This window comes from Mustela erminea, chromosome 19 (assembly GCF_009829155.1).
Source record: "Mustela erminea isolate mMusErm1 chromosome 19, mMusErm1.Pri, whole genome shotgun sequence".
Lineage (NCBI taxonomy): Eukaryota > Metazoa > Chordata > Mammalia > Carnivora > Mustelidae > Mustela > Mustela erminea.
The window spans coordinates 1,736,665-1,763,820 of record NC_045632.1 but is presented as its reverse complement, the minus strand read 5'-3'; the positions used below and the strand labels follow the sequence as shown (position 1 = coordinate 1,763,820).

Here is a 27,156-nt window from a genome sequence, read left to right as displayed (position 1 = left end):
GAGGGGGAGGAGGAGAAGAACCACTTCACCTGATGGTATTCTCCCCACCCCCAAACCCAGAACCCCAGTCTAATTGTGAGAAAAACAAACCCAAATGGAGGGATAGTCTACAAAATACCCCGTGTTTCTTAAAATGATCATGACCATGAAAAAAATAAGGTAGGACTGAGAACTTGTCACAAAGGAGACTCAGGAGGCATGAAAACTAAATGCGACCTGGGATCCTGGATGGGGTCCTGCAACAGAAGAAGGACATTAATGGAAAAATTGGTGAAATTTGAATAAGTTAAGAAAAAGAAAAAAAAAAAAGAACACGAGTCCCACTTGGAGGAGAGAGTCCAAAGCCAAACCCTTGTAAGGCACGCTCACTCCAAGCCAGCTTCACTTCTTCTGGTCCTGCGATGATGAGTTTCCTGAGGCACGGATTAAGTCCTGTATCCCTGACAACATCATCATTCAGGTCTCTTGGCATGTGGGTGTGTGCACGCGCACGCGCATATGTGCAAGGGCGTGATACATTAGAGGGGAGCAGTAAAGCATCATTTCACTAATAACAGGACAAATAGCCAGTACTGGGGGGCTCTGGACAAAGATGAATTGTAAAAGGGAGGAGAATGCTTTCCCCGAGCCCTGGGGCTCGTCCAGCGTCTAAGGCAGGGAGGAGAGGGTCTTGCTGAGGCTCCTCAATAGCCTCCACCAGCCTTCCGGCTCTGCCGCATCTGAGGCAGCTCCCGTCCTCCAGGCCCGGCTCACAGCCTCCCTTCCCCAGCCTCAGGCTCTCTAGCTCCATGTACATCATTGCAATTGGCAAGATTACATTCTTTTTATTTTTTTTTTAAAGATTTTATTTATTTATTTGACAGACAGAGATCACAAGTAGGCAGAGAGGCAGGCAGAGAGAGAGGAGGAAGCAGGCTCCCCCTGAGCAGAGAGTCCGATGCGGGGCTCGATCCAAGGACCCCGGGATCAGGACCTGAGCCGAAGGCAGAGGCTTTAAGCCACTGAGCCACCCAGGCGCCCCAAGATTTCATTCTTTTTAAAGGCTGACTTAGATTCCATTGCATATATATATGCCAAATCTTTTTTTTTTTTTTTTCCCCAGGGTTAGAGTCAGGATGAGGGTGAGAGTATGTGTCTGGGATCCTGCAGTTCACAGACCTCTCCAGAAAGTTAAGGTTAGGACTTAGGGGTTTGGGGTAAGGACTAGGGTTAGGGCATTTGCCTGGCTTTCTGCAGTTTGAGACCTTTCCAGTGAACAAGTCCTCAGTCTCTGCTGGGGTGATTTTATGGGCAAGGCTTCTATCCACCCAGCCGAAGCAAGGAAGGGATTTGGGGCTTTAAATACTTTTTATTATTTTACTGTATTTTTTAAAATGTTTTTATTTATTTTAGAGAGAATAAGTGTGACCGGGGGTGGGTGGAGGGGAAGGGCAGAGGAAGAGGAGCAGACCTCACGTTGAGAGCGGGACCTGACTGAAATCAAGAGTCGGCCGCTTAACCAACTGAGCCACCCCGGCACCCCTCTAAATACTTTTTAAATATGTATTCAGTTCTTGTGTTTTTATCTCTACTGTCGCACCATTTTCAGAAATATTTCCAATTCTTAAATATTTGGGGTCTTCTTCAGAATAACTAGCCTTCTTCTCTCTCTCCTTTTATTTTTTTTAAGATTTTATTTATTTATTTGACAGAGATCACAAGTAGGCAGAGAGGCAGGTATAGGGGTGGTGGGAAGCAAGCTTCCCAGTGAGCAGAGAGCCCGATGCGGGACTTGATTCCAGGACCTTGAGATCATGACCTCAGCAGAAGGCAGGGACTTAAACCACTGAGCCACCCAGGTGCCCCTCTCTCCTTTTTAAAATTGTGTTGAGGAAGCCATTTTCTCAGACCTAGTGGAGGTTGAGTATATGTACTTGATACGCTGCAGTTCAAAGACCTCTCTAGAGGGTTAGGATTTCGGAGCTTAAGGGTAGGGCTGGGGTTACAGTTAGGGTATGTGACACACTGTTAGTAATAAAAAATGCTCATAGAAATTCATAGTCAGAGATTTCTATCCTGTGAATCAATGCTGGAAAACGACAACTATGTTCCTTATTTTCTTTTGTCAAGAGGAAAACGGTGACATTTTTAGCCTGGTATTTGAAGTCCTTTGTATCCTGACCTCTGCTGACCTTTCCATTCTGATTTTGTGCCAGGGTATACGGAGGCGTATACTCTGTATGTGGCCACAGCCACAGTACCTTAATTACGGAGCAGGCAAAATCCACTTCTTCAGGGCCTCCCTCAACTTCCTCCACCTTGGCTTTGATAATGATCCACCGCCTGCCTCCGCTCCCCAAGCACTGCGCTCCTACTGTGTTTGTGGTGCTCATCACGTTTCATTGAGGGCACGCCTCCACAGCTCCCAAGAGTGAGGGTGCTGTTGCGTTCTGTGCTCCCCAAGGCCCCCAGGCAAGGGCCCCCAGGAAGCACTGAGCACACACTTACTTGACTGGTATAGAAGGTGAGAGAAATACCTGCTGCTCCTGGTGTCCCAGAATCCTTAGCGGACCTTTGTGAACCTGCGGGTAGCGAGGCTCCTTCCCAGACCCACTAAGTCAGTATCTTACTGGGGTGGCCCTAGGTTTGTGCACCTGGGGGCAGAAGTGCCACAGACGATTCTAACGTGGGAAGAACTGAGCTGGTAGAAAGGTCAGAGTAGACTGGAACTGCCAGGGAAGGTTGGTAGAGGAGGGGTCCTCTACCAAACTTTGATGGGGAGAGATCTAGCAGATCAAGTAAAAATAAATAAATAAAGTACAGACATGAAAGTAAAGATGGCAGTAAGGAGACCAGTTTTTGGAATAGGTTTAGGTGCGAGTAGTACTTGGTAACTGTGGGTCATCGTGCTAGGCCCTGATGGAGGGGACTTTGAACATCTGTGCACTATGCAAGCAGTCAGCAGAGTCTGACCATCCCAGAGACGGGCGCATGGCTGAATCCTGGTGTCATGGCAAGTGGGTGCTCAGGAAGAGGAGAGCTTGCTTAGGGGAAGGATGAGGAAGGCCTCGTTGGCAAGAAAATATTTCTCTGAAGATCTTTCTTCAGAAATCTACCAGTTAAAGAATCATAGCATTTTAGAACTAAAATACACATTTATCCTCTGTGCTTCAGTGGAATTCTATAGAATATGAGTTCCCCAATGGAAAAAAAAATAGTTTCATAGTTAAATAAATTTGGGAATAAAAAGTGAAAGAAACAGGTAAAATTAAATAATTTATTTAACCCAGTGTATCCAATACATTGTCATTTCAGCATATATTCAATATAAAAAAACTACTGAGATGCTTTAGAATTTTTTTCAAACAATCATTTTTCATCCCAAATCCCAAATTGTACTTGCAGCACATCTCAGAGCAGACCACCTGCATTTCAAGTGCCCACTAGCCATACACGACCACTAGCTAGTGGCCACTGTTGTGGACTGTGGCGGGTTCTAAAATGTGCACAGTAAAGCAGGATCAGAGTGCTTTGGAGTCTGGCTCAGGGGCACATAGCAATGCCTAGCTCTGCGCTCTTCTCCGCTCCTGGCTTTCCCTCCCAGTGGGGTCGGGCACAGTCTAAATCAGTGGTGCTCAAATTCTTCATTCAAGAATCACCAGGGGAGCTTGTTTCAGCCCCACCCCGAGACCCACAGCATCAAAACCTCTGGGGATGGAAGTCAGAAATCTCCATGAACCAACTCCTCGTGATTATGACGCACGTGTGCGGGGTGCATCTGCAGGATTGCTGCTTCCAGCACATTGGAAACACTTGGAAAGCTGATCAGAATTCCAGTGGCCAGGCTACACCCCTGAGCAACCAGATCATAATCTCTGGCGGGGCGGGCAGGATCTCCATACACTTTATTTATTTATTTTAAAAAAGATTTTATTTATTTATCAGAGAGAAAGAGAGTGAGAGAGTGAGCGAGCACAGGCAGAGTGGCAGGCAGAGACAGAGAGAGGAGCAGGCTCCCTGCTGAGCAAGGAGCCCAATGTGGAACTTGATCTCAGGATGCTGGGATCATGACCTGAGCGGAAGGCAGCCGCTTAACCAACTGAGCCACCCAGGTGTCCCTCTGTTGGGAGCCTCGTGCCTAGAAGGGGTTAACCCAATAGAGCAACAGTTCTTGGGAACCTCTTCAACCGAGGACTTTCACGGGTGGCGAGCTAGAGTGCCACCGTGTTTCCCTGGATTGTTATGAGAACATTGTAAGGTTTGGCTTGTTGCCATTGCAGCTGCTGTCTCAAGACTAAGCTAATAAGGCTCCTGTGTTTTGAGAATATTGAGTTATGGCCTAAGGGTCCAAACCACGAAGGTCAAGGCTGTCTGGTATCTCTGCATGGCCAGCTACTCTCAGGCCAAAATAGAAACTAGATGTACAGAAGGCGATTCTCTTACTGTGTGGTATAAATCAGAACTCTGCAAAACAAACTTTGGCGCTTGCTTGACACGTTCGCCTGTGTCCCTCCTGCTCCCCACACTCTCTTTTTCCCTTTCTTCATTCTCCTGTCCTTCAACCCTGTTCCCTCTTGTCGCGCTGGCCGCGACATCCTTCCATACACTTTAAAAATCAACTTTATTGTGTAATTTACATCCATTAAAATGTACCCTTTTAAGTGTTAAATTATGGTCTATTTTGGCCCGTGTAACCACCACAATAGACAAGCTCCAGAATATTTTTGTGACCCCAGAGTATTCCTTTGTGCCTCTTTGAAGTTAGCGCGCACACCCCAGGCAAGTACTGACCTGCCTTTTTAAAAAGATGAGATTGGCCTCCCTCAGTATCTATCAGTGCCTTCGCCTGAATGCGCTCTTGCCCCTTGTGAACGCTCCTTTCACTCAGCGGCACGGTGTTTTTGAAATTCAACCACGTGCCTCCCAAAAGGCAGTCCTTCTAGCCCGGCGCCTGCCTGATGGTTCAAGGATACCGTGAGAACGGGACAGCCACGCCTTTGTCCCTGGTCTTCCCTTTGCTGAGAGTACCCTTCCCCTCTCCTCTAGGTGTCCAAAAGACACCTGATGCTTTCTGCTCTCCCCCGGCAATTCCTCCCCACTAGAGAACTGACTAGAGCCCGAACAAACGTGGCCAAGGGACTAGTTAGTTCTGGTAGTTCTGGAGGTGCTGCCTGGGTCAGGGTACCTCCTCTTCTCCCAGAGGCTCAGAGAGGCCGCCAGCTCATCCTCCTCTCCCGGCATCTCCAGTCCCTCCTCCACATGCCACCAGATGCTTCCTGTTGCTTGCCTCCGACCCTGTTCTGGCTGGAACGGTATCAAGCTTTTGTTATTCGGTCACCCCATCCTGTGCCACCTAACCGAGCTCTTCTCTGGAAGCTGATGCGTGGATACACGTTCTCGATCTAGCTCTTATGCCCCTGCTTCTCCCCACCTGACTCTGTGCACCAGGAGGCCACTGCTTTGCTGAACCCCACTGGGTGGGTTCTGTGTAAGTGGCGCCTCCTGGTGGTGGAGGTGTTTATTTTGGGGATTGCTGGTAAACCTTCACCGTGGCGGTCAATGGGCCACTTGGGTTATGGATTAGGGTCTGCTCCCAGCCAGTCAGCAAGGGACCTTGCCTGGGTCGGACTGGGATGCTTTCTGTCTTGAGAAGAGAGAAGGCTGGCCTCTAACTAGATTAACAAGACAGGAGAGAGGGACCTAGCAGGAGATCCTTGGCCTTGTGCTAGCTCCCCAGGCCACCACCTGCCCCAGGTGAGCTGCATCCGCTGGCCCAGTGTTGATTTCTTTTTGGTGGAATCGGTTCTCCAAATGTCTGTTGGGAAAATTCTCAATTTAGAGGGCCTGAAGGTTTAGGATGCACTCCACCTCTGTAGAAGGAATAAGATTTTGGAAGCGATTCCCTTGATATCCAGGCCCTTTTCTTCCTTGGTACTACAGACCTTGCTTTGTAAATGGACAGGTTGGAACCCAGCAAAAAATTACTTTGTCTCTGTTCCCCTGAGCGAACTGTGGCCATGTGACTACATTTTGACCAATAGGAGTAAAAGTGTTATATGGGACTTCCAGGAATTGCCCTTAAAAAAAGTTTTTCTAATCCCTTCTTCCTTTTCACTACTGACTGGAATGTAGATGTGATGACTGGAGCTCCAGGGGTCATCTTGGGTCATAAGTTAAGGACTGAAGATGACAGCAATAATATGAAAGGAGGCTGGTTCCCCATGATTATGAAGTGCCACATTAGCCCTGGGCACTCCACCTCCAGACTCCATTTATGGAAAAGGAAATTAAACGTCCGTGTTGTGTAGGGTATTTGATTGTGGGGTTTTCTATTATTTATAGCTGAATCTAGTCATGACCACACACTCTGGCAGGGAAGAGAAATGCAGGGGGCATCTTGTCAAGGCAGGTGTGTGGCCTTGAGATTCTTTTGGGTCCCCGGGGCAGGATGTCACCTTGAGGTAGTTTAAGGAAACTGATAAATTAGATATAAGGGAATATCAAGCTGAAACTGATAAATTAGATAAAAGGGAATTTCAAGCTAGGAATAGGGCTGTGCCTCAGGGACACCCAGAACGAGAGGCTCAAACTGCTACAGGAATTTTTTTTTTTTTTTCTCTCTCTCCCATTGCCTCTGTGCCCTGGATTCATACTTGTCTCTTATAGACTGGCTTTCTCCCCAGAGGCCAGAACATGGCTCCTCATAGCCCTCAGGTTCTCTGAGACTCACAATTTGGGCCACTTGGTGGGAGATGGATGCCTTCGGGTTCATCTGACTGAATCCCTAGTGAGCACAGGTGCAGTCCTTTGTTTCAGCAGGGCCTGTGATGTGCTGGAGGCGTCCTAACCCAGGAAGGTCAGAGTTTTCCCACCTGGAGGCCTCTGGAGAGACACCCGCTGTGACCTCGCTCACCTTCCACTCCACCCTTCCCTTTTGCCAGTGTCTCTTGTCCTGACTGTCCTGCCTGGAATAGTCACTCTGCCATTAAAATCTGGGGCTCCTCGAGGAATTAAACAGTGTTAGGAAATGTTGGTGATGTCATGGACGCCGGAGTAAAAGCCTGATGAAACTGTTCGTTCCTGGAACCACTGAGCTCTGCACTGTGTCCGTCTGTCTGGGTTTGAGTCCCAGACTCTCCACTTGCTGGTTGGCGGCTGTGGCCTTGAGCAAAGCACCACTCAGGCTTCATTTTGTCCTTTGAGGGGAGGAGAGCCTATCGTGAAGGCTGAATGGTGAACTTGCCCTGGGTGCTTGCCAAACTTTCATTGTCAGGGTTGTTCAGACTCTGCCCCTTCCAGAGGCTACCGGAGCCTGCTCCTCCTAGCTTGGGGAGCCGTCAGCTTTTCCTCTAATGAACAGGCCATTCAGAGCTTGAAATCGGCGTGGTGGGAGTATGCACCGCGCAGGGACTGACGAGCATAATAAATGAGGGCTTTTCACTTGCCCTTCAGAGAACTACAGTTGATCCCCAACAACACGGCCTTGAGCTGCGGGCGTCCGCGTATACGCAAATTTTTTTTACAGTATACAGCTGCCTTCTGCTCCATGTTTCCCCGAACTCTCTTCTCTCATACCCACCTCCCTTCTGAGACCCAGAACCGTCCGTTCACCTGCCTCCTGCAAGTTGCCATGTGCAGACGCACAGTCTGCTGCAGGCCTCACATGGGGATTCCACATTGTCACCTTCACTCTGTGCGCCTCTGTGGTGACGCCCATCTCCCCCATTTCCCCCCGTCACCCTCAGCCCTCCCCACATGTTGGGGTTGAAGGGAGGGAGAAATTCTCTACCCTCAAGATCTTCCAGCTGGACTAAGAATTAAATTGACGTGAGACGGGTTCACAGGAGATAAAAAAAAAAAACCAGTGTTTTAATTATGAGCCACAGAAGCCCAGTGATGAAATTGAGACCTGAAGAAATGTCCAAGGCACAGTTTTTATATTTTTTTAGGACAAAGAGACAGTAAATCTGTGAAAAATTGACAGGACAAAGAAAGCTTAACTTCGGGAGCTTCAGTTAGTAAGGAATTCTATAAACATAATTTGCACTGGAGCCGTAGATTAATAAAAAGTAATAAGGATTTAAATGGCCATCTTGGTCCTGAATTTCCTGTATCTGGTGATACTAAGGATGTCTCTTTACCTCTTGGTATAGGGAAGGCACCTTTCCCTATATGGGAATTTATGTCCTGCTTTTAGGGGACAGAGGAGGGTCTGAGTATCTGTCCTTCATGCACCAGCCAACTCTTAAGTAACTTTAGAATCAATGTGCCGGGGTGCCTGAGTGGCTCAGTCAGTTAAGCGTCTGACTCCTGACTTTGGCTCACATCATGATCTCAGGGTCATGAGATTGAGCCCCGTGTTGCCTGCTTAGGATTCTCTCCCTTCCTCTCCCTCTGCCCTCTCCCCAAAATTAAATAAAATCAAGGGGCACCTGGGTGGCTCAGTTGGCTAAGCATCTGACTTTGGCTCAGGTCATGATCTTGGGGTCCTGGGGTTGAACCCAGAGCTGGACTCCCTGCTCAGCAGGGAGTCTCCTTCGCCCTCTCTACCCCTCTCTTCCTTTTTAAGATTTTATTTATTTATTTGACAGAGACACAGCGAGAGAAGGAACACACGCAGGGGGAGTGGGAGAGGGAGAAGCAGGCTTGCTGCTGAGCAAGGAGCCTAGGCGGGGCTCAAGCCCAGGACCCTGGGATCGTGACCTGAGTGGAAGGCAGATGCTTAATTACTGAGCCACCCAGGCGCCCTCAAGTAAATTAAATATTGTGCTATCTCTCTGTTGGGTAAATAAGATCTTAAAAAAATACATAAAAAATTTTAAAAATTGTGCCGAAGTGGCAAGTTTTAGGGCCACCTGCCCTTGGCTCCTATAGGGCCATCCGCAACTCTTCTCACACTCCCATCCAGTCTGTCAAAGATTCCATCAACTCTCCCTCCAGAATTTCTCCAGAATCTCCCATGGCTTTCCCTGTCCCCCGCCCCTGCCCATCCCCAGGCAACCACTGGTCGCTTTCTGTCACTCTAGTTTGCATTTTCCCATCTTCTGTATAAACGAAATTGCACAGCGGGTGCTCTTTGCTTTTGTCTGGCTGCTTTTACTCAGCATAATTACTGTGAGCTTTCTCCACATTGTTGCGTCATCAACAGCTCTTTCCCTGTTCTCACTGTGTGGTAATTTGGTGATTCCCTGTACGAATACCCCACAGCTTGTTTATCCAGTCCCCTCGTTTGTTTGTTTGTTTGTTTTTAAGATTTTTGTTTATTAGAAAGAGAGCATGTGCATACAAGCGGGGGCAGGGGCAGAAGCAGAGAGAGAAGCAGAACCCCCCCCCCCCCCCAAGTAGGGAGCCCTACGTGGGACTTGATCCCAAGACCTGAGCTGGGATCATGACCTGAGCTGAAGGCAGACACTTAACCAACTGAGCCACCCAGGAGCCCTCCATTACCCTGCTGATGGAGGTGACTGCCGTCGTCGTCGTTTCAAGTAATTAGGAATGCCCTGGTCCGAGCACGGCCACCAGTGATCTGGGTCGTGGCAGTCTCATCTCCCTGTCTCCCTGCTCCTGCCCTGGTCTTTGTCTTCCCCCACTCACAGCTACAGGGATCCCATGAAAACCCAAGTCACACCTTGTCCTTTCTCTGTTCTATGGCCAGCAGGGTAAGATCCGGGTCCTCGCCATGCCCCCATGCCACCCCCTCCCTCTGGGTTAGCTTTCTGTGCTCACTTCCCCTCTGTCCTCACTGGGTCCGGGCACACCTTCTTTGCTCTTTGGTTCTCCACACCTGCATCATGGCCCCTCTGGGGGCAGGTGCGAGTCCTATTCCTGCCCGGCTGCCCCCTATGCTGCCTGGCTGTACTCTCCTCCTGACTGTCTGGACGCTCAGCTCCTTCTCTCACCTCCTTCAGTCCCTGCGTGAGTGTCTCCTCCCTGGAGGGTCCTCTGGGGATGACACTTGTCATCTCCCTTCCCTGCTTTTCCTGCACGGCACTGACTGCCGGCTCGTGTACCTGTCATTTACTTCCTTGCAGGGTCAGCCCCCTGGGAGCACTGTCTTGTTCCCTGCCATAGCCCAGCACCCAGCACAGGGCCCGGCGCACAGTAGGTGCTCGCTAAGCTGTGGAATGCACAGGTCTGACTGGCTGTCCCAGTCCTTCCGTGCCGCTTGAAGCCCCATCCAAATCTTCCTTGCCTTCCGCGATGGCAGTCCGTTCTTCCCCTGGTGATCACTCCCTCCCGTCACCCCCCAACCCCAACAACCTCTCCTCCAAGCGCTCCTGGGCGCCCTGTTGCTGGCTCTCCACCGGTTTTGTTAATACTCTCATTAAGGCGTATTTTTCACACTGTCAAGACGCAAGCTGCAAAGCTGCCTTGCCAGGTAACCCGGGCCGACAGAAGGCACACCTGTTCCTTGGTGGCTCACACTTCCGAGTTCTGGGCTCGCCTCTCCACTCTGCCCTCTCGCAGTCTTGGCTGTGGGCCAGTCGCTTTGCGCATAAACTCCTGCTTCTTCCTCCAGGGTATTTTGATGACGACTCGTACTCTGTTGTGAGATGATTCAAGGCACATGAAGTTCCCAGTACTGAGAAGAAATTTAATAAAAGTCCATTCCCTCTGCTGGGGGCCATCGTGTGAGGCCCAGTGTTTGTATTTGGGAAATTTATGGTCCAGTAAAGGAGACAAGGCCCGTGCTGTCAGGGCCCTAAGGGAGGGGAACTGGTGCTTTGGGATTCCTGGGGGTGGCTCCGTGCAGAAAGTGGGTCTTCATTCGTTCCTTTGTGCGTTCATTCACCGTCTAACCATGCAGTGTCCCTTGCCTTTCAGCTGGCAGGAGCGGGTGGGGACTGGCCATGGGAGGGGGGCCATCCTGCTGGAGGGAGCAGAGGGGTCACAGGGTCAGTGTCAGGGCCACTTTGGAGGGACAGGATCACGTGGATCTCCATGATGAGGTCTGACTTGACCCTGCCAAAATGCAGAACTGACTGTCCTGTTTTTCTATTTAAAACCCTTCAGTGGCTCATCTTTGCTCCTGAATTGGAATCAGGTCTGTTTTTCCCCATCTTGCTTCTGTAACATGACACCATCCTCTCTTGGGCCACGTCACCCCTGTACTTTGTGCACCACATTGTCCACACTTTCTGCATTTCTTTCACAGAGATTCTGTTCTTTCCCCTCTGGGCCATACTCCCTTGGCTGTGACTTCCACCTTGAAGACTTGCTTCAGCCCTGGGCGGGTGGGCGCCTCCGCTGTGCTCCCAAGTCCTCTGTGGTTTTCACACCTGTTCCAGCTCTCCTGAGCGTGTTCTGGGTGCCAGGTTTCTTACCACTGACCCCACTCGGCTGTGAGAGTCCTTAGGGTGGGACTGGATCTTAGCCATCTTTGTACCTTCCGAGGTGCCAAGTGTGTCACTGGGAGGAGGGCCATTGTGGACCCAAAGAAGGGATTCTGGGTGCTGGGAGGTTCACGATGCCTTTACCGAGAAAGAGAATTACACATAGTTTCCACTCATTTTGTGCCTCTTGGTGCTATTATACCTGCTAATGAAAGGATAGATCCCCCACCCCCGTGTCCTCACTACCATGCCCCCCAACACACCTGGCCCTTTGAAGGGGCTGCCTTACCAGCAGGTGCTCTGGATTCCCCTCTGGATGTTGGTTTGGAGATGTCAAATCAGCAGCTCCCAGACACAACTTCCCTGGGGTCAGACAGTGCTTGAAAAATATTTCCAATGAGTTGCCAGCATTTACAAAAGCAAAGATGGCGTGTCAAAGTCCAGATTTCCAAGTTCCATTGAAAAACAGCAAGACTGGCCACGCTAGTCCATGTCCCTGCCTGGCAGCCAGCAAGGTGGTCTTCCTCGGGTGCCCTCCATGTCCTCTGTCCTGAGGGCTGCCCCCTCTGTGCTGCGTCAGCGAGGTCTTTGCCCTCTGGTTTCTGGTTGGGCACCACCGTGGAAGCATCTTTGAGAGTCTGGAGGGAGAATATTGTGTCTTGGTCGCCTGGGCTGGCTGTGCTCCACTGCGGAAGGTCACAGCTCCCGTGGGGCGGCCTGTCCTCTACCCCCAGCCTCGGTTCTGGCTCATTCTGGGTCCTGGCAACCCCGCGCCTGCTCCTTCACGCTTCTTAGCTGTTGTTAGTCCCTGTGAGCCACGAAATCCATGACCGGTTTCCGTACCCCTGCCCACAGCTCCTCAAACCATTACCTGCTTTCCAGATAGTCTGCAGGCCATCTGTTTCCTGCCATGACACTGACTGCGACACCCCAAAACCCACCCTCTCTGTGCCTCTCCGCCCTAACCCATGGTGTTCAGTGACATCTATGGGGCATAATATAGATGCAGAAATATGTACCCATTATAAGTGTAAAGCTTGACAAATTTTTGCAAACAACAGACATTGGTTTAACCAGGACCTGGATCCAAGTCAAAACATTTGCTCCATTCCCAGCCCTGTGTGCCCCCTCCCAGTCACTACCCCTCAAAGGGAACCGCCATCCCGACTCCTAGGGCACAGGTTTGCTCCGCCTGTTCTTGACCTTATAGACACGTGGGTCCTCCATTGTGCCCTCCCGGGTCTGACTCCGTGTGCCCACCAACACGTTGGCAAGACTCATTCATACGGTTGCATTGTTGAATTGCGTTGTTGAACCCCATGAAGCTGCTTGTGTTCAGATTCTGATCCACACAAGCCACACTTCATATGGTTTCCCCCGCAGGGTGTTCGTTCCCATCCTGCATAGAATGCTGTCTCCCAAACAGACCGCAGTGTGTGTAGTGATCGCTTCGGGCAGGCCTTTGTGTTCTGTCGTCCTATTTGTGCTGTGCTCTCCTTGAAGCAGACCTAAGAGGAGACTGAAATGTGTCTTCTGGCTTAGTCTCTCTCAGTAGTGTGGAAATGGACGCTGGAGCCGGCAGGCCTTGTATTTTATGGAAAAGTAGCAGGGAGCTACTCCCAAGTGTGGGATAGTCTGCAACATGACGGGCTCTGCAGTCGGGGACTCGCTGGTTTGGCTTCTTTATGTTGCCGGCTTTGGACCGTGGATTTGTGACCTTTGCTTCTGTGATATCCTAGTGCTTCTTAAAGAGAGGGGTGACAGCGGGAAGATCCCACACAGGTACTTCCTGTAGGTCACAGGACTGGTTGTGGCCCCGCTGCTGCAGGTGAGTACCGTGTGCTTCCCCCCAGAATGCCTCTGCGGGCTTGGTGGGGTCCTCCCCCCCCCCCCCCGCTGCCCAGCACGCTCTGCTGGCTCCCTCCCTGGAAAGCACCAGCTTCCAGAGGGAACTGCTGCTGTCCCACCCCTCCCAGGTGGCCAGCCAGCAATCCCTGCGGGGCCCAGAGGCCAACCCCTGCATTGCTTTCCTGGCCACCCTGCAGCGCCGGGCCACCAGCTGGAAGCTTGAGCCATGGAAATGCATTTCTTCCCAGTTCTGGAGTCCAGAAGCCTGAAGCCCAGGCTTCAGAGGGTTGGTTCCCTCTGAGGGCCGGGAGGGACAGTCTGTTCCAAGGCCACTTGCTGGGCCTCTAGTAGCCTCAGGAGCTCCTTGCCTCGTAGATGGCATTCTCTGAGTGTCTTCACTTCACCTTCCCTATTTGTCTGATGAGCTCTGGGTCCAAATTTCCCCTTTTCATAAAGACACAGTCATATTGGATCTGGGCCCGCCTACTGACCTCATCTTACTTGCCACCAGCAAATAATCTATTTCCAAATAAGGTCACGTTCACAGGTCCTGGGAGTTAGGACTTGGTCTTTTTTGGAACACGGAATAACCCCTTTGCTTCAGTTTGGACCAGCCCAACCTCAGCGCTCCCCAGAGAGCAGGGGTGGGCTCAGAGGTGACAGAGGCCTCACTGTCTTTCCTGGGGCAGATCAGCTTTGCTCTCCACAGGCCAGGAGCACTTCCAGGTGAACTCCTGCACGAAGCTCCCTCAGAGATTGTTTCCAGGGAAACAGAGACTCTGGGCAAACAGAGGGACACGGAAACTCCCAGAATCAGCTTTGCTGGCAGTGAAGGCTGGCGATGTCCTCTGAAGGGCCGTCAACATTAAAAGTCAAACTTCTGCCAATTTACCAACAAAAGATGGGTTTATTCGGGAATAAAAGAAAATTGGAATCTTGGACGAATGATTGGGAAGTCCAGGGAACAAAGGGGAGGAGGCATGCTTTCTTAAGGAGAGAAAGAGTCGGTTGGGAAGGCTTGTTGCGAACTAAAGTCCATCTCAGTAAACTGCGAAAGTTCACAGTGTGGTGACTTCTCCCTGGGAGAGGGGGAAAGCGTGGTCCTTCCTCAGGCCAGAGTAGTATCCATGTGCAAGGTAAGGTCTGAGCAAGGTCAAGTTTCTCTCTTCCTATTGGGTCTGCAGCTGACCACAGGTGCGCTTCCCCTGCCCAAACCTCCTGCCTCCATTTTAGTAAGGTTTCCTTCATTTTAGGGCCCCTATCTTGTGACTACCCCTTGAAGTCAGGCCTGTGTCAGGCTCTGCTTCTGCGGCAAGGGCAGTAAAGACATCGTGCTGGACGGCCAGGGTTCAAATTCCTGTCTTGCCACACACTGGCTTTTCAAGCTTGGGAAGTGACTGAACCTCTCTGGGCTTCGGTTCTTCATGTCTGATGGGATAATACTAATACCTTCTTCATAATGTTCATGTGAGGATTGAATAAACTCATCCCATGAAGCTTTTACAGCTGTGCCTGGCATACAGTAAGCACTCAATAAATGTTCATTTTTATGATCCCAGTTTAGACTGAGCTGGCCTGCAAACAGTGCCTCTGCACTCCCAGAGGAGGTAGGCTCCTGGCTCCTGACTTTCTGCTTCCAAGTCTTAGGTGACTTCTAATGACCAGCCTGTCTTGCCTTCATCCCCTCTGGGAATGCGCTTGCATCCGTCAAGTGTCATAAAATTTCAATCACATCGAATGGACCATGAAAATAAATTTTAGGTTTTTCTTTTTTTTTTTTAGAAAGAAAAGGTGCTTAGGTAAATGGCCTGGAAGGGCCACGAAGTCTTGCCAAAGTTTATAAACTAGAGCAAGAGAGCCACAACCATACACCATAATCCCATCCTCTGAAAAGCTCTGCAGATTTTGAAAAAAAAAAATGTTCTCTGTAAACGCAAAATTAAATCCAAACACCCTTCACATTTTTTTTTTTAAAATGTAACTTTGCATATTGAAATAGGTGAAGACTCAAAAGGAGTTACAAAAACAGGACTAGGAGTTCCTGTGGACTTCTTTAACCCAGTGTGATGTTTTTATTCCCAGCAGGTCTGACAGCAAGCGTCTGGGTTTCTTTTCTCACACCAACAACCAGTTGTCTGATTTTCCACCACTAGCTGAGTCTCCTGCAACCTAACTCTGGCACTAAGAACCCAGAGTTCGTGTCAGACCCCACCGGTGAGGGGCTCCGTCCCACAAGACTGCCCCCACTTCAGATGCCAGTCCTAAGCATTGAGTCCCCAGCGTACCCACACTTCTGTCTGTCTTAGCTACAAAGTTGGGGTGTTTCCACAGTCCCCTTTCAGGTTCAGTAATTTGCTAGAATGGCTCACAAAACTCGGGGAAGCACTTAAACTTGCATTTTTCTGGTTTATTATAAAGGAGATGACTCAGGAACAGCCAAATGGAAGAGATGCGGAGGGTAAGGTATGGGGGGGGTGCACAGAGCTTCCGTGCCCCGTCTGAGTACCCCACCCTCTAGCACCTCAGTGTGTTCACTGACCCTGAAGCCCTCTGAGCCTCGGCATTTAGGGGTTTTGGGTAGGTTGCATTATGTAAGCATGATTGAGTAAACCATTGGCCACTGGTGATGAAGTCAGCCTCCAACCCCCTCTCCTCCACCGACGTCTGGAGTGGGGCAGGATGGGCCGAAAGCTCTGACCATCTCACCACATCTTGGTCTTTCTGGCCAGCCACATCACTGGCATTCAGGAGACACTCGAGCACCCTGGAAAGTCCCAAAGGTTTTAGGACTTGTGTATCAGGAACCCAGAACAAAGACTGATATTTAGTTTTTATTGTATCACACCCAGCTTTCCTTAGTGATCATATTTTATACAACTAAATACCTCATTAAAATCAGAATTTTTTTTTTTTTCTGAGTAGATCTATTAAGCACATCTGCTCCAGGAAATCGATGTTGGGACAATACTGCTAATACTGCTAATTCAGGACAGACTTTATCACACCGTTTTTTGTGGGTTTTTGTTGTTTGTTTTTGTTTTGAAATGTCTTTAAAATCCTTAGAAGGACACAAAGATTAAGGAAGGAGAAACCTCTTTTATGCTGGGATGAATTTTAGGTAAACTCTGCAGGCGAGGGGTGTGGACCTTGGCTAATCCATGGGCTCGGCAAATTCCCCAGCAGCTGTGGCTGCTGCACTCAGAGTCTGAGCGATGGATGAAAGCGGTGTCGACTGTCACAGTCTAGACGGACCCTTGGGTGCAGCCAGTCTGTCCCACCCTCACTTGCCTCTGTGAAACAAAACCTCATGGTGGCAGGTTGGGACGGAGTCCGCAGAAGCAGCCAGGAAGAAAGGCCTGCGTTCATTAATAAGCTTTGTTTATGCGGATTTCTCGGCCCCTAGATCCCTGTCCCTGGTGACGAGAATGCCTTCTTTCCTCCTGGGAGGGGACCTTTCAGGTGGGAGTTTTATGACCTGTTTCAGGGAAGAACGGTGAGTGTGACCTTCCTGCTTCTGCCATTTCTTAAGATTCTTTCAGCTTAGTATGTTTGGTGTGCCAAAGTGCCATGTTTGGAGGGGACATATCCCAAACCCCATCAATACAGAGACAGCCTCGATTTCCAACTGAGGTTCAGAGCTTCTGATAAGGGGTTTCTGGACTCAGTCTCATATACTTATTCTAATGTTGTGGCTTCTAAGGAAACGAGGCGCTGAGTCCTCTTTACGGCCCAGACCTTATGAAACCGCCGTCCTCACAGCCCTGCTTTTCTCTGTGCTGGTCAAAACACCCTGTCCTTTCAATATCCCCTCCCTTCTGCCATGCTCCCATCTCCTAGCCTTGTGTCTTTCCTTTGGAGGAGACTCCCGATGGGGACTTGAACTTCCTTGCCCCTGCATCAATAAGCCTCACTTGTTGGGCGCCTGGGTGGCTCAGTGGGTTAAGCCGCTGCCTTCGGCTCAGGTCATGATCCCAGGGTCCTGGGATCGAGTCCCACATCGGGCTCTCTGCTCAGCAGGGAGCCTGCTTCCCTTCCTCTCTCTCTGCCTGTCTCTCTGCCTACTTGTGATCTCTCTCTGTCAAATAAATAAAATCTTAAAAAAAAAAAAATAAGCCTCACTTGTCACTTGGCTGGCAGTAGTCCCCACGTCTTTATCAGATAAGCTCTTTCCTGCCTCCTGAGCAATTCGCAGAGTTCTTGGCCCGTGAACTGGATGAGACACTTTCTTTATTTTTCAGTATTAGGAAGCATCTGGGGCCTTGCTGCTCCTGGAGGGGTCCATCTCCCAGGGTTAAGTGATTCCTAGAGATAGCAAAAAGCCTGCCTGTGAGTGCGCCTTTCCTATGCAAATTAATCAACCTTGACCAGTTCCTTATGGTGGGGGCTGTCCTGTTTTCAGCCACCCTCCCTGCCTAAATCATCCCAGGCCTGGGTACCAGACAACTAGGGACACACCCCCGAGCCTGCAGAAATGATTCAGACTAGCCAATTTTATTTTATTTTAATTTTTTTATTTTATTTTATTTATTTATTTGACAGACAGAGATCACAAGTCGGCGAGAGGCAGGCAGAGAGAGAGGAGGAAGCAGGCTCCCAGCTGAGCAGAGAGCCCGATGCGGGACTCGATCCCAGGACCCTGAGATCATGACCAGAGCCAAAGGCAGTGGCTCAATCCACTGAGCCACCCAGGCACCCCATAGACTAGCCAATTTTAAACCCACCGAGCCTGCTTTACCCTACTCTGCCCATTTCCTCCTGTGAAAAAAAAAGAAAACAAAAACCCCACAGTAAATACCCTCTCTCATTCCCCACTCCTCCCACCCTCCATGTTCTTTCCTGTGGCTCTTCCTGGGAACTGTGAGTAACAAATGATTTCTTTAGGGCAATTTCCTGATCCGTTGGCCTGATCCTACCTGAATGAAAGTAAAATCTACATTTTAAAAACATCCCTCGTGTGCTCACAAAGCTCACAATCTCTTGTCGTCACAGACGCCGCCTTGTGTTGCTCACAGCTGTTCCCGACACCACCACCGCCCGCGCTGACTGACTGGAGTCCCAGAGACAAAGCCACCATTCACGCAGAGGGTGTCTCATCTGGGCGCTTGCGCTAGGGGAGCTGGAGAAGGAGCTGGATTCCTGGGGAAGGAGGAGGACAGGGATCCCTGGCCTGGCCTGGCCTCTTGCTCTCGGGGGCCCACATGCAGAGCCGCCTGAGCCCAGGGTCTCCCTGCAACCCCCCACCCCCTCCACCCAGCTCCACCTGTCTGTGTTCTTGCCCAGACAAACCTCAAGGCTGGGCATCTTTTCAAATTGAGTGCCAAATGTGGTGTGTGCCTGCATTTTCATCTTGGAGAGAGGCCTGAAGATCTTTCTTTTTCCTGACTCTCTAGGGAGTCTGACCCTCCCCCATAGACGAACAGTCTCACTTCAGATTTGTCTCATCAATATGGGGTCACAGTCACAGTGCTAGTTGTCTTTGGAGGGGTGGGTGGGGGTGGTGACTGGGAGGGACAAAAGGTCAGCCTCTCTGTCACTAACCTCTGACAGGGTTCTGGTTCATACTTACGTTAACGTTTGTAAGAATTTGAGCTGTATTTTTAGCTCTTGTGTGCTTTTTCTCTAAACGCATTAGGAGAATTTGGGAGGGTGCTAAAGCAAATGTCGCAAAATGTTAATTGTGAATTTAGGTAAAGAGATAGAGATGTTCATTTTACTACTCTTGTCAGTAGGTTTGAAATTTTTCATAATTAAAAATTGGGTAGAATTACCAAAAAACTCAAACACTCACATTACTACTAAAACTGAAAAGCTTTCCCAAAGAAACAGACAGGAATCAGACCATCTTCTACACCCTTGTGTGTCCAGCTGTCTTGTTTTTGTGGCTCAGGTTCACAAAACTTTTATCGTCCCCTTTCAGGAATTAAATAAAATTAAATTCCCCACAACCATCCCCTCTTGCAACACCCACCCACCCCGCTAAGTCTTCCCAGCCCTACCCGGAGCTGGAACTTCAGTGTTCTCTGAGGAAGACGACACCGATCGCAGACTCAGAGCTCAGCTCTGCTGCTTTCTAGGTGTGTTTGTTACCTATCGCTGTGAAACGAGTGGCCCCCAAATGTGACCTACACAATAAACGAGTATCTTGCCCACCTGCAGGACCCTGAACCAGAGCCACTCCCACTGAGCCCTTCCTAAATTCCTGACCCTTAAAGACTGGGAGACGGGATCATGGTTGTTTCAAGCTGCTGAGTGTGGGGGTCATTCGTTAGGCATGGGTGGTGCCTGGGACACCAACCCGGGACACTTTAAAGAAAAAAAAAAATCATGTCGTAGGACACAGTGCATGTTTTGAGAAGGCCAGAAGAGAAAGCACGGAGTCAGAGCCTCATTACAGCCCCATCTACCTCACCCCTGCATTTCTCTGCTCCCCTCTCTCCTCCTTTCCTGCAAATCTGCTTCCCCTGCATCTCAGTGCCCAGCGTAGAGAAAGGAGGCCACCCCCAGTGCCTGCTTTTCAGAGCCTTTCTTCAGAGGCTGAGCTAGAATTTCTTGGCTTCAATCCTAGATTCCCTGGGAAAGAGTCTGTCTATAGGCAGTGCCCTCCTCCCGGGCCTCAAGGGACCCTCACACCAGGCCCCTCCTTTGCCTGTGGCTGGGCGCCCAGGCCTGGGCTGGAGTTGGGACAGTGTGCGAGTTTGGGGCCCCCAGAAGCAGCTCCACTGACCAGGCTTCCAGTGCTGGCTGAATTCGTTGTATAGTCCCAGGAGGCGCCTCTACTGGGTGGGGAAGTGAGTGGGGGAGGCAGGCCTGTGGGTGCTTGTGAGCAGGGTACTTCTGTCTCCTGTGGGCTGGGTGGTCCTACTGGGGACCTCCAGGAACCACTTGCTGGAAAGCAATGCCTCCGAGCTCCTGTCCTCAGTGACAAGGGAGCTGTTACGGCTCAAATCATGTCACCTCCAAATTCATATATTGAAATCCCAACCCTCGATGTGATTGTTTTTGGAGATGGCGCCTCTTTAAAAGTTCCCCTTTCTCACTTTGTAATAAATTAATCATTCATAGGGAGCTATTCTGAGACTGTAACTATCCTATTCTTTTCATACTTTCACTTTGTTAATTTAATTTTATTTTAAAGATTTTATTTATTTGTTAAGAGAGAGAAAGGCAGAGCACAAGCAGGCAGAGTGGCAGGCAGAGGCAGAGAGAGAAGCAGGATCCCCACTGAGCAAGAAGCCTGATGAAGCACTTGATCCCAGGACTCTGGAATCATGACCTGAGCTGAAGGCATCAGCTTAACCGACTGAGCCACCCAGCATCCCTACTTTTTTAATTTTATTAATCAGTATTTATTTGTGTAACAGTAGGGACTTGTGGCTTCCTGTTTTACTCAGTGTCTTATATCTGTGACTATCTGTTGAGGGCTGGATTGTGTTCTGCTCCCCGCCCTCCATTCGCCTGTGGAAGCCCTAACTCTCTTGTGCCTCAGAATGGGACTTTATTTGCAAAGAGCGTCATCGCAGCCAGGATGACTTATGATGAGGTCATGCCGAGCTAGAGTGGATCCCTAACCCAGTATGACTGAGTGTGGGGGTCATTCGTTAGGCATGGGTGGTGCCTGGGACACCAACCCGGGACACTTTTCAGTGTCCCACTGAAAAGGGGAAATTTGGACGCAGACAGGCCTGTGGGAGGAGGTCACTTGAAGAACAAGGGAGAGCTTGAGGGGGTGCTCTTACCAAAGACTGTTCATCACCAGCAGCTGAGAGCGAGGCAGGGAGTGGATTCTCCCTCGAAGCCTCAGAAGCAGCAGACCTTGATCTGGGACTCTAGGACCAGGAGACAATCCGTTTCTGTTGCAGGAGTCCCTCAGTCGGGGGTCCTTTGTTACATCAGCCCTTAGCAATGAATATGCGTTGTTTAATCATCCCGTAGGTGTCCAGAAGAGTTCATCTGGCTTCTGCGTCCTGTCCATGCATCCTGTCCCATCTCTCCTTGCGGACATCTTTACTTTCTGGGGCAATAAGATGTTTCAGGCTCACTTTGAACTTGTGCTGCCCTGGCCTCAGAAGGAGCCATATCCTCAAAGAGCCCCGGTACCTTTGAGCGGTTATTAGTACTTGGAGGCCAGGGTCTGCTCACTCTGGGTCACTTAGTGCGCGTTTATGTTAGCCTTGACTTCTGTATCTCCGCCTACCTGCAGAAAACCTCTGGTTTACCCTGAAGCCTCCAGTCCCAGCCAGGGTGCCACGGTGTCCTGCCAGCTTTCTCTCTCCCTTCCTTTGGCTTTCCTGCTCTGACCGTCGGAGCCCAGCTCCCATTATCCTGAATTCGTTTGCATACTTGATTGGCCCTCTGTTTTTTTTGTTTTGTTTTGTTTTTAAGATTTTATTATTTATGAGAGAGTGAGAGAGAGGGAAACAGGGAGAAACAGCCTCCGTGCAGAGCAGGGAGCCCGACACAGGACTCATCCCAAGAGCCTGGGATCACGACCTGAGCCGGAGGAATATGCTTAATGACTGAGCCCGCAGGCGCACTTGATCTGCTCTCTTGCTTGTTGTCTGTAACCCTCCCCCATGCCTGTCCCTTGCCCCCACGTGTGGATGCCCCCTTCACCTAGGCAGGCACTAACTTCTGCTCCGGGTCTCCTCGAGGCTCCCCTTCAGCCCCTGCCTAGTTGATTGGTCCTACCTAATGGTGTTGGGCCCGAAATACTCAGAGAGGGGGTGGGGCTCTACTCTGAACTGCCGAAGTGCTATGTCTCCCAGGTGGAGGGGTCAGGACTCCCGGACACAAGCCCACCCCACGTCTGTTCTTTCCTCCCCGTCCACGTAGGCTGCTGTAACAGCCAATTCTTCCATGCCCCTTGGACGAAACACCATGCAGGGCTGTTTTGTTTCAGATCCTCTTTGGCAGTAAAAGGGCTTGATGCCACCTTTTGTCCCAAGAGCTGTCTCGGTTCAGTAATAAAGGTTATCTAGCCCCATTTCATCATGGAAACTCAGATTGTTTTAAAGATTCTTGCCTCCCCCAGTGACAAGAGCTCCAGGGTGGCAGCTGAGCTCAGAACAAAGAGAATGGGGAATTCTCTCCCATTTTCCCTGCTTGGGCCTCTGACCCCTTCCTTCCTCACTCCTTCCTCCCTCAGGACTGAGCCATGGGGGCCCCTGAAAAGCCCTTGATGGGTAGGCCCTGGTGGGGCAGGCCCCAGCACTGCCAACTCTCCCCTCAGAGGGGGCTCTCGTGCCCTGAAACCGAACCCAGGCCCCCAGCCCTGGAATCTGTGTGCCCCTCAATGCATAAAAATCACAGTGAAAAACCAATGCTTTCAGTGCACTTACTGTTCTCTGGGTTCTCTTCCAAGCACTTTGCATGTGCGCCTCAGGCTGGGTTCTCTAGAAAGCAGATGTGGAGACTGAGCGAGCTGTGCGAGGAGTCTGGTCGGGGGACACCCGTGGTAGGAAAGGAACCAGGGGAGCCGACCACACGCAGCTGTGCTGATGTCCCAGGCATCAGCGAGGAGTTCCGGGGCCAAGACAGCCCCTTAGAGAAGTCCTGTGTTGAGTAGAAATATCCAGACTCCCGTAGCCCTGGCGAGCTCAGTCATTGACAGTGGGGCTGTCCCACAAATAGCAGAACCACAGTTCAAAGCTGAGACCGAGCCCTCACACACAGACTTGAGAATGAATGTTCGGAGCATTGTTTATGACAGCACTCCCCCCACCCCTGAAATAATCCAAGTGTCCGTTAAAAGATGGAGAAAAAATTGTCAAACATCCACGTAGTGGATCGCCATCTGGCAATGAAACAGAAACCAGAGGGGGCCAAACCGTAAGAGAGTCTTAACTCTAGGGAACTACCTGAGGGTTGCTTGAGGGTGTGTGGGTGGGAAGATGGGGTAACAGGGTGATGGGCATTAAGGAGGGCACATGATGTGATGAGCCCTGGGTGTTACATGCAACTGATGAACCGTTGGCCTCTACCTCTGAAACTAATACACTATATATTGATTTTAAATTAAAAAATGGGAATGAGTTCTTGATCCACACAGCAATCAGGATGAATCTCAAATTCAAGATGCTGAGCAAGAGAAACTGAACGTGAAAGACCATAGAACATCTGATTCTATTTCCATGAACATTCCAGAAAAGAGACCTTGGAATGTCCAAGACTGGCACCAGCTGGCTTCAACTGGGAGAACTGGTTTCCAGGATTTGAAACCAGAGAGTCGGGTGTCCTCCGGCAGCTCGCTTTCAGACGTGAAGTCAAGGACAGACTGAAGTGTCACATGAAGTGTCACATGAAGTGGGGGACAGAGCTGGAGAGAATGATAATAAATATTATAACTAGATATTCTGTCCGTATCCAACATACCTACTGTGTGTAGAACAACACAAAGCCATGCTGTGGGCCAGGCAGCTTTCCCACAGGAAGGAAAGTTAGTATCGTCACAAAGCCCTTTCTACCCGAACCCCTTCCCATTGGATGTTCCCGCCTCTTGAGGCCTGCCGGGAATGGGCACTTCATCGGCCTCCCTGGGGGGCCCTGACTTGCTGTGGCCACTGCCCACTGAGGCCTCATTCATGCCTTACGATCAAGGGGCAAGGCAGGGGTGACCCATGGCACAAAAGCTCCCAGCTGTCTTTGGGAGTTCCCTACCTCTGAAGGCTCGAGTGGCTTTGGCGGGCATTCAGAGTTGGGGGGGCTGTGCCTTTAGTCACCGCAGCTGGGTATGACCACCCCCCTCCACGACCTCCGATCACCTCATGCAGCTCACGTGAATTTTTATCCCACCGATAGCCGGGTCTAATGATAAAAACAGCTGCAGCAGGTGCTCTCACAGTCCTGCCCACGTCCCTTGGATGTTCTGTGGTGCTCTGTAGACTTCCAGCGTGCATCTTGGTATATGTGGGCTGTTTTCTGGAACCATGGGAGACTACTCCGCCTACATGGGCCAGACTGGGAATGCCACAGAGCTAACACCCTGTGGGAGCAGCCCTCAGGTAACGCCTGAGAGAAACTGGAGCCCAAATACCCCAGCGCCCTCGCTCCTCGGGTGTGCGCCTGCCCTGCTTTCCAGAGTCTCCCTACAGGCTTGAGCTCCGGTTACCTGCCGCGGCAGCTGGCCTCGTGGCCACCCTTTTAAAAGTCTCCTCCCTTCTCTTTAAACTCTCCTCCCTTCTCCTCCCCATTACTGTTGCTCGAACTTCCCAGATAAACTAGGAAGTCTCAGAGTCGTCTTCTGGGGTGTTCTAAACTAAGCCAACAGCTAGTACTTCTGAGCCCTTCCCAGTTCCAGGCCAGCTCCGAGCACATATGATCTCATTTAATCTTCACAACAACCTCAGAGGTGGGTACGACTGTTCTTCCCATTACAAGGGTGAGGAGACCAAGGCAACAGAGAGGTGGGTTGATGCTCCCCTAAAGGTGTCCAATCCTCACCCCTGGAACTGGATCTGCAAAATCTACTGCAGTAGATTTTGCCTACTCTTTGCAGATGTGATTGTGTTAAGGATTGTGAGATGCAGCTACCCACCTGGATTATATAATAGTTGTTATTATTTGGATGGGCCCGTTGTAATCATAAGACTTCTTACAAGAATGAAGCAGGAGGGTCCGAATCAGAGGGGGAGATGGGATGACGCAAGGGAAGTGAGAGTACTGTGAGGAGGGGCTGCGAGCTAACTCGAAGGAACGCAGGCACGTCTAGAAGGTGGAAAAAGCCAGGGGATGGATTTTCCCTGAGAGCCCTAAGGAATGTGTTCGGGCCAAGCCACATGAGCTTTCTGTCTTGTAGAACTGTGAGGTAGTACTTTGGCCTTCTCTTAAGCTGCTAAGTTTATAGAAATTCGTTACAGCAGCCACAGGGAATGGAGCCAGCTGGCAGCTGCATGACCTCTTTGTGATCTTGCCAGGAAAGTCATGACTCACTTCTGTTCTACACAATTGTCAGAGCAATCCCAAGCCAGCCCGGATTCCGGGGCGGGGGGGGTTGGGGTTGCAGTCCCATCCTCTCCATGGAAGGAGCGACAAAGACTTTGCAGCCATTTTAACAGCCTAACAACCTTGTGGTCAACATGGATTGTTACATCCACCTCTCAGATGAGGAGGAGGCTCAGAGGCATCTAGTAACTTGCCCAAGATCGCTCAGCTAGGAAGTGGCTGAGCCAGAATTCAAACCCAGAGTCCATACTTGGAAGTGTTTCCAGTTTGTTCTTTGAACGCAGTGTGTTTGGAGCCCTCTTGTTTCCAGAAGCCAGACAACTGACATTTCTCACTTCCCTGATTCCTTCCGTGCTAGCTGGGTCTGGCCAGGCGCCGATGACACACGGCTCTGGCATCAGTTCCACGTGTATTTTAGGAAATTTCACACTGCAGAATAAAGACTCAAGAGAGCTGGAAGCATGTAATAAATAAAGAGATGAATCCCCAGTTCCGGGCCCCAGAATAAATGGAGCCTCCAGAAAAGGAAGTGAGAATAAGTCTGGGAGAGGCCTCTGGGAGAGGAAGGAGGATTGCCGGGAGCATGAAGCTGGAGGGACCCATCACCACAACGACCCAACCAGAGGCATTTGTGAGGAAGAATCTCTGAACTGAAATAGAAAGTTCAACACAGGGGCTTAACAGACTCCAGGGAGCGGACGGATGAAAAGTGAGCGGCGCTGTCAGCTCAGAGAACCTTCCAGGAGACCTGACATGGTTTGGAAGCAGCGGTGAGGACAAGGGCACCACCCACCCGCCTCTAGTCACTCTGGCCAAGAGCTGTGGAAGAGAAAACAGCTGTTCCTTGAGAGGGCTGCAGGGAAGGGGTGCCCCAGGGGTGAGTAGGTTGACCTTGGAGCGAAGAAAGGGCACAAGAGGTGACTTTGGTGAGAGCCTGAGTTTCTGGGAGCACAGAAGAAAGGTTTCAGGAACTGTGGTAAGAGGTGGGATTGGGAAAAGAATATGGCGATTAGAGTGTTGAAGATGTGGGTGACCTCAGCTTCTTGTAATGACTGGAAGCTGGGGTGAAGGTCAGAGTTGGTTTGGAATTGTGGAGAGGGGTGGTGAGGCCATGGGTGCCCGGGGCAGGAGGGGTGAGAGGTTCCTGTTGATGGAGGGTGAACGGAGGTGTGCAGGGTACACCTGGCCATCCCCCAGCCCTTCAGGGGGTCATCGCTGGGGTCATCTTTCCCTGTAAGTTTTAACTAAAGTTGCAAATGCATTTACCAGTTGACTTGGCCTCTGGGCATTTATTCCACAAATATGCTTGCACAGGTATGAGCTTGGAAACCATTCAAGTGTCCACACACAAGGGACCAGCTGTGTAAACTGTGACACATTCTTACAGTGGAACACTATACAGCATTGAGAAGCTGTGCACGATGTGAGAAAATTCTGGGATGTAATAAGGGGAAAAGAATAAGCCGCAGAACCATGTGTATTATATGTAGACCCTCGATGTGGCTTCTGAACCCTCAGGGCTTAGTCCCTTGTAGGCCTCTGCTTCTCAGTGGCACCCCTGTTCCAACCCTAAACCCCCAGTGTAGGGATCTGGGCAGCCTCCTGCCTTTTGGTCTCATCCTTGGGTTGATCAAAACCACCCCTCCACCAGACTCACCCCCCAAAACTGTATGCCTTTTTGACAAAGACAACCTGGTTCTGGGGTCTCCATCATCTTCAACTGGAAGACCATCCTGGAGCCAGTTTCCCAGACTTTCCAGTGCGTTGGTAAGTCAACAACACCCTGAATAAATCCATCCCTGCTCAGATTAACTAGAATGGACTCTGTTGTCTGCAACCCAGATCCCTGACGGAGCAATAAAGGGGGTCAGCAGCCAGGAGTACAGCTCAAATCATGCCACATTGCCTGTGCAAAAGGGACATGGCTGCCAAACACGCACGCCCTGCTCCCTTAGCCGGGGTAGCCACAGCTCGGTGATCCAGTGCTGGACCGTGTGCACACCAGTGCCTCTGCTCCCAAACAAGGATTCATTGTCCTGCTTCTGTGTGTCACTAG

General features: G+C 50.4%; 1 long non-coding RNA gene across 1 annotated transcript in view; it reads left to right on the top strand.

The window, feature by feature from the left end:
* LOC116580172 overlaps positions 1–23,475 on the top strand; it is a 40,440-nt gene extending 16,965 nt beyond the window's left edge. Inside the window, exon 3 of the long non-coding RNA XR_004281536.1 lies at positions 23,209–23,475. This is a non-coding gene — a long non-coding RNA (uncharacterized LOC116580172). The remainder of the gene's footprint in view (positions 1–23,208) is intronic.
* The last annotated feature ends 3,681 nt before the right edge of the window (positions 23,476–27,156 follow it).